This window comes from Lolium rigidum, chromosome 6 (genome assembly GCF_022539505.1).
Source record: "Lolium rigidum isolate FL_2022 chromosome 6, APGP_CSIRO_Lrig_0.1, whole genome shotgun sequence".
Lineage (NCBI taxonomy): Eukaryota > Viridiplantae > Streptophyta > Magnoliopsida > Poales > Poaceae > Lolium > Lolium rigidum.
In genome coordinates this window covers 219,804,378-219,813,059 of record NC_061513.1, presented here as the reverse complement: position 1 = coordinate 219,813,059, position 8,682 = coordinate 219,804,378, and the positions used below count along the sequence as shown (strand labels likewise).

Sequence of the window (8,682 nt, the reverse complement as noted above, 5' to 3'; positions counted from 1 at the left end):
CATCCTTCCCATTGAACAGGTCTCCACGCTTCCTCCACGGGTCATTCTTGGGAAGCCACATTCGATGCCTTATGTAGACGGTTTTTGAAGACCCGGGATCCTTACCCAGCTGTAAAAACGACGTCTTTTCCATGCACCTCACACATGCTTTGTGTCCGTGGCACACCTGGCACGCGATATATCTGTATCCAAGATAGTCCTGCACCGTCGTCAACAGTGCGGCTTTCATACGGAAAGCCTCTTGTCCGTAGGCGTCCCAAGTTTCTATCCCTTCCTCCCACAGAGTGACTAGCTCCTCCTTCAATAGCTCCATACTAGATTTAGATGTGCGCCTTGGCGCACGACCCCGTAAAATTCACATCGGTTTAACTTTGTATATTTATGGAACGAAATAGATAGGATTGAACACACAAAATAATAAATGGAGTAGCAAACACTTAGATATAATCCAGAAAATAGAAGAAATGGATAAATATTTTGGGGCTAGCATTGGCTTCTAGACCCAAAAAACAGTTTGTAGAACACTATATTAAGCATATGTAGAAATCGATGGTAATAAAACATCAAATAGAAGAACTATCTGCTGGATGAAACACTATGTAAAACATCAATAGTACTACCTCTATCTTTTAATTTATTAAAAAATGTCAAACAAATAAAAAATGTCACTTGGCCTTGGTGGCTATAGTGTTGTTAATGGATTTGGAAGCTGCAGATGGTGAGTGTCGCCTTCATCATGAACTTGGATGGAATATCAACGATATCCATGGCTTAAACCTAGCAAGAAAGGACGGGAGATCATATTAGCGAAGTTGTAACCAGATTTCATAGCTACACCCCTTATTTGATAACACAAACAAAATGCAAGTGAATAGGTGAATAGATATTAATGATACACACTTAATTTAATCACCAGTAGGCGACACAGCCATGACACAGGGTTGCAAAGAAAGAAACAACGTACATACACACTTGTTTCTCTGACGGTTCTGAAGAAGCATATGTAGTATATATAACTTTCTTTAGGTCTTCAGAACCTTTTTAGCAGCAATATCCCTAATAGATATATATCGGTTCTAATCTAAGCACATGCACATCAAAGCTTAGACAGAGAAAGACCATTCAGTAACATTATATACTAACATCACTCAAATACAGTAAAGAAGCTATTGATATAAGCATAATAGTGTGCATAATAAAAATGAAAGTACATACGAATGGTCATTCTATAAGAGTATATCAGAAAGAGGAAGACCGGTGCTCTTGTGGTAAAAAAAGGTACTCCCTCCGATTCATATTAATTGATTTCAATATGGATGTATCTAGACACATTTTAGTTCTAGATACATCCATATTAGAGTCAATTAATATGAACCGGAGGGAGTAATACATTTATGAAGTTCTAAACACTACTTTCAAGACAAAAAACAAATACTGAAATAGCAAATCATTGTTTAAACATCTGAACTCATAATTACAAAAACTGAGATTACCTCAAGGTCAACACACGTCATTTGTAACCTAGGAGTCCAACATCTCCTTAATCGCAGTGTAAATTGAAGCGTAGAATGGTCTCATTTTTATCTCAAATCTAAGAGAAAGTAAATTACCAACTTAGTCCAGGCAAAAAGAAACAAAAAGGTAGTAAGTAGGAACCAAGCATCAAAATATAAGATGTGGCCGCTCATTGAGAGAAAGATGCCATGAGGCAATGAGCACACATTTGCATAGTATCGTACAAATATTAATCTTGAAAAAAAAGAACATGAACCACACCAATTTTATTCAATTATTCAATTATTTAAAGCTATAAATTTTACACTGACCAAAAGAAGAAGAAAATGGTGAATTGACATCTTCGGCGTACAGATACAAAGCACTCACACTACCAGATCTTCCACTATTCTGCACTTAAGGAAGGAGACGTGGTGGAAGAAGCAGCAAAGTTAGGTGAGGAGGACAACATGGAGACACTCACAATGGATCACCGAGGATATCACCAATCATACAGAAGATATAACAACCCCGCAAAAGGAAACATGCATGGCCAGCTCAGAAAAACCCATTACAGAAAAGGCTAGGCCTCCAAACAGTTCAACCACATCGCTCTAAAGATGTATATGGTCTAAAGATGTTAGTGTATAATGTTACTGAATGGTCTTTCTCTGTGTAAGCTTTGATGTGCATGTGCTTAATAAAAATGAAAGTACATACTCCTCCGAATGGTCATTCTATAAGAGTATATCAGAAAGAGGAAGGCCAGTGCTCTTGTGGAAAAAAAGGCAATACAATTATGAAGTTCTAAACACTGCTTTGAAGAAAAAAACAAGTACAGAAATAGCAAATCATTTTTTAAACATCTGAACTCGTAATTACAAAAACTGAGATTACCTCATGGTCAACGCACATCATTTGTAACCTAGGAGTCCAACATCTCCTTAATCGCAGTGTAAATTGAAGCGTAGAATGGTCTCATTTTTATATCAAACCTAAGGGAAAGTAAATTACCAACTTAGTCGAGGAAAAAAAGGTAGTAAGTAGGAACCAAGCATTAAAATATAAGATGTGACCACTCATTGAGAGAAAGATGCCATGAGGCAAAGAGGACACATTTGCATAGTATCGCACAAATATTATCACCCGGAAAAAAGAACATGAACCACACCAATTTTATTCTATTATTCAATTATTTAAAGCTAAAAATTTGACACTGGCCAAAAGAAGAAAAAATGGTGAACTGATATCTTCGGCGTACAGACACAAAGCACTCACACTACCAGATCTTCCACTATTCTGCACTTAAGGAAGGAGATGTGGTGGAAGAAACAACAAAGTTAGGTGAGGAGGACAACATGGAGACACTCCCAATTGATCACCGATACCCCAAATCCTATTAAAAACAGGATATCACCGATCAGACAGAAGATGTAACCACCTCGCAAAAGGAATGCATGGCCACATCAGACAAACCCATTACAGAAAAGGCTAGGCCTCAAAAAGTTCAACCACATCGCTCTAAAGATGTATATGGTCTATCCGGAGGTCAAATATGCAAGGATTCATTATAAGGAGAGAATAAACAGCGGGAAAATGAATAAATACTGGCATGTATGTCAACCGGTAAGAAACCAGAGGAGCAACTCACCCAGGAGACTATGCATTCAATTCAAATTCGTTTGGAAGCCCCATGACATCACCTGATCTGCATTAATACCTAGGGATACCTGCACTATATGCCTTGTTTTCAACCGTATCTATGATGCTTGTACATTCAGTTTATATGAAAACAAATCAAATATAGAAATGATAATATCCAAATCACATACTGACATCGGTCAACTTATAACTAAATGACATTACATATGGAAAACTTTTGTTTATTTTTGGCAAAATGGATCGAGAAGTTTCAATTGCAAGCATTTGGAGGGAATCAATTATACTGTACACAATAGTAGTCAAGGAAATAAACGACATTACCTTTATAGAGAACACATGATCGTTTTTCAGCACCTTGCCACCTCAGTATTTTTCTAATGTTTATGACCTTACCACCTGAAATCAAGGCAAAATGGTCCAAAGTGAGAATGCACTAATCCAAGGGAAGAATCACGAAAATAAAATAAAAAAGAATTGCACGGAGAAAAAGTTTACAGTAAAATGAGATAAGAAAATAGAAACCGCATATGCTTCTCACTTTATTAGTTACTTCCATTCCCGGTAATTCTTACCAGTTTAATATGTATTGTTCTATAGGAGTGCATGTGCACGCAATATTTTTTAGAACTAACTAATCTGGATAATAATGTAACTTTACATCTCACAAGCAGGTCGTTAACGTCCTATAGGAGGGCGTGGGCATGAGATATTTAGTAACATCCATTAATCTGGATCAAAACATACTTGTGCTTGGTGATTCACTGACTCTCCCACACCATACATCTAAAAAGTGATACAGAGAAGGCGGAATGGTCGATGACAACAAAGTACCCTTAGAGAATACTCGTATATTACTCTGAACCACAAAATGGATGTATTCTAGCAGTTTTGAGAGAACACCAAAGTAATGCAGAAAAGGAATATGAGTTGTTCTGCTATGTAATAATGAAACAAAAATACAATTTTACCAAATAAATAAAATTTGGTTTAATTAAAAGAGTTACATTTACTTTTTTATTAGAGAAAAGAATCCAACAATATTGCAACCAACTGGAACATAACACAAAGACCAAAACCTAAGACTCTTATATCATCCCACTCAAGGAAAAATACCTGAAGAGGGATTTACCTAAAATATATTTATCTTATACTGTATGTAACATATCTCTAATATCTCTGCGATGAAGAAATTTGTCCTCTACAAAATTATAATTAGCATTTTCTTTCGCTCATATCCTAAAAAGGTTCAGAAATGTATGTTAATATTTCCATTCGCAAAACACTGAATCAGCAGGTACAGAATGTAACTAAAAAGGCGGACTATTGTGAACTGAAGTACTAACCATTAAAATATGTAGCAATGCCATGAGCTAACCAATATCTGAATATCCTAAAATTAGTACACTTATGTGTAAGATGACTTCCATCCATTGTCATTTCACCAAGAACAGAAGCTAGCTACTAACTTGACATAAGATGATATAGGACGTGTCAATCCGCTTCCTAAGAGGGTGGCTCATGCACTGTACTTTGAGCTAAAATCAGTTCAGCAAGCACTACAGCCTTGTTTTTAAACTCTGCACGTACCACTATTTTCACTGGAAGCTTAACCGTCGAATCAAAATTATCATTGAAATTTCGTTTGTTGCACTAATGTACCAGAATATGTTTTTCCAATTATGTTTATTGCACAACCGAGCACGAGGTCTGATCTATCATTGCCCAACAGTACAAAGATAAAATATGGTACATTGACATATGCGAAGGAAGTAGCATATACTTTGAGGCTAGGTCCTCTAGTGGACAGTGGCTCCTCCATGCTGAGTAAGTGGAGCACCACGCAGGAAAGTCATTTCTAAGGTCTCAGCAATTTTGGAGTCCATTCAAAATAAGACAGCTGAGATGCCAGAAAGGTTTACCCAGCCTTCTCTGAAATTCAGCTATATATGGGATACAATGGAGTATCAAACCAAATACGGAGTATATAAAAATATATATGAACCTGTATCAAGTAATCGTAACAAATTAGTTCTCAAAATCCAAGTATTATGTAGTTAGGGAAACCGAAGAAAACTGCAGGAGGTGGAGATTGCATGTCCTCACCTGAAATGTCTGAACTTTATGGATGTCAATCTGAGATGCTTCTTTTTTTATCGGATCTTTTCATGCAGTAAATGAGAAGAGATGGTTGTCCTTGTCAGAATAAAAACAAAATATGTAACAAAAGTGAAATCACGACAACCTATGAAGTATGTAACCGAAGCAGAAAGACAAAATGTACACTAAATATGTGTTAGTCTGTGATGAAACAAAGCATATTAAATAAAGTGAAATCACGACAACCTATGAAGTATGTATGTTTTCTTTTCTTCCTTTGTACACCTTGTACATCTGTAACCTCTTTTATATATTAATAAAAATTGCAGTGGGGATTTTCCCCACTGTTTCATCTTCAAAAAAAAAAGCATATTGCACGTGATGACTGCTAAGGTGGAGGTAGCAGCTCGGTAGTTAGTAGTAGTTAGTACTGAGATGTACCTAGAACATGCATAATAGAAGGGACGATTCTAAAAACATATGTATGCTAGCAGAATCATATCGGAAAATATAGTGCTCCTCGATGTTGGGAATTAACTGTTCTATAATTTACAGAGCTAATAAAGTATATATATTATATACTATATTTCTAGAATCTTGAGGAGGGGAAGAAAGAACCTGCTCGCTGCAATTGGAACATAAATATTCAGTAAATTCAATGTGGCCATGTTCAATGCTTCAATTATAGTTCTTTCACTGCCATCCTACCAAAAAGGAAAATAAGATCAAAATAAAAAGAGACCAGCAGCCAAGCACACTTCTTTCACCTTAACAAATTGAAATCGAGAATTTTCAGAGCGTGAGCAAGGATCAAAATGAACATGCCAACTCCGCGACTACATGTGGTTTACAGGTCTATTCCTCAAATGCTAATGATAGGATTACTTTACCTGATTGTGGCCTCAAACAAGTCCCTGCTTTGGATCATCTTATTCTAAAAACGCCGACTGCCACCACTTGCAGAGACTCCCAGTTGGTCATAGTTGTTGAGCGACACGGATATTTCCACCATTTGCAGCCCTCTTTCATGCCCTTGGTGTTTACTCTAATCAGCTGATATCTGAGTAGCTTTCTGGGATAAAAAATACTGCAGATATCCAAAGGAGAAATTAGTTCAAAGAAGAGAGCCAAGCATTTCAAATTTGCATAAAAACCTGCTTGCAAGTTTGAGTAAAATTTGCAGGAGTATATGCTTAGAAGTATTGAAAGGAAAATGAGCTTGGCGTATACCATATAATCATGTGTTAATAATATATACAATCAATCTTGTACTACTAAAATGAATCAAGTACGTGTCAGATCAAATGCAAAGGAAATAGGGAAAACCTTGATCTGTTTGATATCTCCACTGCATCTGATGTTTATGGTTTGTTACCTAATACAACCAGTGCCAAAAAACAAAATGACCAAAACGACACGTTCAAGTTTAAATCTTCTAATATGCGGGGGATCAAACCAATCTCATCATTAAAGAGTAAAGTGTCATACATTTCAATTGGTCTTCAGAGTCGATGGCTTGTGAAGTGTGCAACTGCGCTTCAAGTCGTGGTGCATCATAGCCGGGGATGTCTGCTCATGTCGAAACTCCACGCACAGCCGGGGACACCTGCAACCAGTGGAGGAGCGTGACTAAAATATTAGTCTGGGCCAAATTAGCAATGTGGGCTAATGAAACTAAATATCCTTAATAGCTCATTATTTACCAGATCAGTGAATGAGATAAGCTGATAAAAATGATTTCACTTTTAGAAGACTGGGCCGCCACCCAGGTTGGCCTCCATGACGCGTCGCCACTGCCTGCCAGAATCTTTTGAGTTCTACCTCACTACATGTTACTTCTTATCAACCTCCTACAAAATCCAAAACAATATAGCTTGGATTAGTAAGTAATTATCTCATGACATGGATATAGCTAATATACCAATCTAATAATAAGATTTTCACTGGACGGAGGATAATTTTCTTCTTCTACTGATTTCAAGGCAATCTCAGGGAAAAGCTTTATCGAAAAATGCAAAGAGTGGAGCACAGATTATGGTTTGGCTTAAGGAGATGGTACGGGAAAAAATAGTAGGAAGCACATTGAGGTACTTTGATTTACCAATCATACTGGTGTCATAAAATCAACAGAATGGAGAAACTGGGAGTACAAATCGAGGGCATATCTTCATGGGAAATAACCTAATTTTATCTTCTAATTTCACAAGCCATCACAGGCACCAGAAATATCACACAAATAGAAATCTAGGAGGTGGATTTTTTTGTCTGGCCCAGTAGATATTTAACTTAACAATACAACCAATGAGATAAAAAAAATCAAATCGTACATGGCGCCATTAACAAAGAGGATACCTTCAGCTAAAAATAAGAGGTAGCTGCTCAGAACCACAAAATGACTTCTCTCTGTGCATATCACTCACCATGCAGCAGCAGAACTAAAGAAGTAAAACAAAATGCTCTTCATTTCTATCGCCAACTGAAATCAGCAGGAACAGAACTGAACATACCTTGTGGTTACAATGTGTCCCTCCACTGCTTCCAAAAGCAATCTAAATAGTCATCTTACAATGTGCTTGTACATCATCATTTGAAAAGTTATAAATTATGTTTTTATGTTAGGCCTGCATCCACCACCAATCTTCCAAGATTGCACTGCATATTCCAAAGTAAGAGGAAATTGGTCACATCAAAATAGGATGGTAAATTAATTAGAGAAATTTGGAAGGGAGGAATCGGAATTACTATTTACTACAGCTCTACAGCTACACAATTTTAAAAAAAACTGAATCTAATAGCTGACAGGCATCAGAATTCAATCAAAGAAAATTCGGATCTGTGCCCGGTGGAGGAAGTGGCAGAGGAGCAGGAAACTGGACTCCACCCAAACCTCCGCCAACTCAAACGGGCGGCCTGTTACACGGAGAGATACCATTGTTCGCCTTCTTCATGAGCTGCCACAAGAAGGGGTCCTGAGAGGGAGAGGGAGAGGGAGAGGGAGAGGGAGAGGGAGAGAGAGAGAGAGAGAGAGAGAGACCTGAAGAAGAGCCGGAGGAAGGCAGGCCGTCATACTGTTGCCCAGCTTCGTCGCTCCATGGATGGCCCCTTCATTCTCTTGCGATGCTGCGTCGTTGCCGTGGATGGCCCGTCCCCTTCAGCTCCACCGCACCGCCTAGAAGAGGCGGAGGAACGCCCCCCTTGCTGCTTCTTCTCCGCGCCGCCAGGGGAGTTGGCGGCATGAACGGGGACGAGAGATGGACGGGAGGAGGATGCGCGCCTCCCGCTGGCCTCTAGCCAGTCCTGTTTGGTGGTGCCATGGTGGGAGAGGAGAAAGCGCGGGATGGGGAAGGGGTCGGGGCCGGCGCCGGCGCAAGGACGAAGGGGATTGGGGACGGGACAGGGGAGGGTACGGGTGGAGGAGGCAAGGATGCG

The 8,682-nt window shown here is 38.7% G+C and overlaps 3 long non-coding RNA genes across 4 annotated transcripts; all 3 read right to left on the bottom strand.

Annotated features, from left to right (window-relative positions):
* Positions 1-444: 444 nt before the first annotated feature.
* LOC124667307 lies at positions 445-2,986 on the bottom strand. 2 transcript variants are annotated; one of them, XR_006991218.1, is made up of 4 exons: positions 2,773-2,986; positions 2,408-2,489; positions 1,494-1,591; positions 445-777 (listed from the first exon to the last, which is right to left on the bottom strand). It is a non-coding gene; the product is annotated as an uncharacterized LOC124667307 (long non-coding RNA). The 2 variants fall into 2 exon arrangements; XR_006991217.1 differs by lacking the exons at positions 2,408-2,489; positions 2,773-2,986 and adding an exon at positions 1,885-1,986.
* A 1,952-nt stretch (positions 2,987-4,938) lies between these two features.
* On the bottom strand, positions 4,939-6,251 carry LOC124659670. Its single transcript, XR_006989666.1, has 4 exons — positions 6,144-6,251; positions 5,872-5,957; positions 5,260-5,315; positions 4,939-5,011 (listed from the first exon to the last, which is right to left on the bottom strand). It is a non-coding gene; the product is annotated as an uncharacterized LOC124659670 (long non-coding RNA).
* A 24-nt stretch (positions 6,252-6,275) lies between these two features.
* On the bottom strand, positions 6,276-7,066 carry LOC124660976. Its single transcript, XR_006990036.1, has 4 exons — positions 6,957-7,066; positions 6,742-6,859; positions 6,580-6,628; positions 6,276-6,340 (listed from the first exon to the last, which is right to left on the bottom strand). It is a non-coding gene; the product is annotated as an uncharacterized LOC124660976 (long non-coding RNA).
* Between the last annotated feature and the right edge of the window lie 1,616 nt (positions 7,067-8,682).